The sequence below is a fragment of the Palaemon carinicauda genome, chromosome 4 (assembly GCF_036898095.1).
Source record: "Palaemon carinicauda isolate YSFRI2023 chromosome 4, ASM3689809v2, whole genome shotgun sequence".
In the NCBI taxonomy this organism is placed as follows: domain Eukaryota; kingdom Metazoa; phylum Arthropoda; class Malacostraca; order Decapoda; family Palaemonidae; genus Palaemon; species Palaemon carinicauda.
Window position 1 is genome coordinate 142,707,629 of NC_090728.1, and position 2,673 is coordinate 142,710,301.

Genomic DNA, 2,673 nt, shown 5'->3' on the forward strand with positions numbered 1-2,673 from the left:
AAATCGACAAGCTTTTACTGAAAAATTTGTTACACAGAATTATTCAGAAAGTACAAGTATTATATGTTTCTCTTTATATTTATAACAAGAAATTAGCAAATCTCTCTGTTCTGAACATAAACGAGAATTTTTTTAGTGTATTACAGAGCTAGTTTGATGTGTATTGATCATTTCAGGAACTTGATGAAGATCTCCAATGTTTCCCTCATAATTATGATGGAAACATTGGACACCTACATGATTCAAGTCAGTTTTCGTTTATGTCTATTTGTTGTTTGTGCTTTCGAGTTGGTGGGAAATCCTGCCTCATTCACCAAAATAGCCCTTATCTGGCCTCTTCACTTTCTTTTTTTACTAAATTAAAAGAAAACCTGAAAGGAACGCGGTTTCCTTCGACTGATTATGTCAAAACTGCCACTTTGGAGTGGTTCCGAACTAAAAGTTCAGATTTTTACAAAGATGGACTAAGAGACTGGAAACATCGTTTGGAGAAATGCATTGCAGGAATGGAAGCTATGTTAGAAAATTATATCACTTTGTGAGTCAGTATTTGCCAAATAAAGTTTTTTCAACGTTTTCCACGAAATGTTTGGATTACTCTTTTAGGTGTGTGAATAAGAATGCATAAACACATATACCTACCCTGATTTCATGTTTCTGCTTTAGTGGTCAAATTGAAATCCCGACCTAACATTTTTGCTTGGGTTTCAATTCTTCCATAAGGATTAAGATTTCTCATATCATTCTGAACTTTGGTTTAGATTTTACAATGGCAAAAACACTTCCATTAGAGAGTGCTAGGAATAATCTCTGTAAGGGAGGATTATTAAGGATGTCTTAAGAGCTTCAAATTTAAAGTTCGAATGCAAATATCTTTACGAGAAACCTTTTGGGAACGAGGTTTGCGAGGTATTACGCGACACAGTTATATAATACCCACCTAAAGGGGTTTATGTAAAAGACGAGCTGTGTATTGTGGTGGCACATACCGTCCTGGTCAGTCTATGTGAACTACGTCCTTGAAAGTCAAGTTAATCTCCAGCTACTGATAACATTGTTCTCTAATAGGTCTCTGATCTCAATAATCAGCTTTATTCTGTTTGAATTACTCAGTGTTGATTTAACTGTCTAAGCCTAGTACATTTTTTGTCTTTGAATTGCTGATAGTTACTAAAGTGTTAATATAACTGCCATTTATTGTGCGAAATGTTTGAAAAAAATTGTGTTAAGAACTCTGTATAATCGGTGTTTTGTAAATCAGTCCATTACTAAGTCTAATTGTTTATGTAACTTGCTGTTAACATTTCAGGTACTACCAGGTAGAAAATGTAATTAATTTACAAGTTTAAGTATTATTAGTTTTACAAAATTCACAATAATGTTTGGTGGTTTAGAAGGTGAAAATAGATATGATTTTTAAAAATATCAAGCAGTAGAGAAACAGAATTTTATATACATAACAACTACTTTACTTCGTTATTTTGTTACCTCCGCCAAAGAGGTTATGCGATCGAGTCGGTTTAGATATTTCTCTCTGAACAGGATTACGTCAAAACAACTTACCGGATTTTTTATCTTTTCTTGTCACCGATATATATCAGTCTTACAGGTGAGATGGATCCAGCTCCGGACTTTATATTCAAATATAAATATATATATATATATATATATATATATATATATATATATATATATATATATATATATATATACATATATATATATATATATATATATATATATATATATTTATATGTATATATAAATAAACATATATATATATATATATATATATATATATATATATATATATGATACTAGCTAAGCTACAACTGAAGTTGGATAAGCAGAGTACTATAGGTCCAAGGGCTCCAACAAGAAAAAATAGCCCAGTGAGGAAAGGAAATTAGGAAATAAATAAAATAAATATATGTGTATATATATGTACATATATTTAAATATATATACAGTATGTATATACATATATATATATATATATATATATATATATATATATATATATATATATATATTTATATTTATATTTATATTTATATTTATATTTATATTTATATTTATATTTATATTTATATTTATATTTATATTTATATTTTATATATATATATATATATATATATATATATATATATATATATATATAATATGTGTGTGTGTGTGTGTACTGTATATAATAATAGTGTTTGTAACTTGTCCAAATAGACGGCTAAATATTTAGATGAATATGCATACACAATGACACGCACAAACCACCCCACTCCCCTTCTCTGGGCTAGGGAGAGCTGGTCGTGACCGGAAAGATATATATATATATATATATATATATATATATATATATATATATATATATATATATATATATATATATATATAAATATATTTATATATATATATATATATATATATATATATATATATATATATATATATATAAATATATATTTATATATATATATATATATATATATATATATATATATATATGAGGGTATATATATATGTATATAAATTTATATTTATATATATATATATATATATATATATATATATATATATATATATATATATATATATATATATATATATATATATATATATATACTTATGTATATATGCATACATATATATATGTATATATAAATTTCTACCTCATAC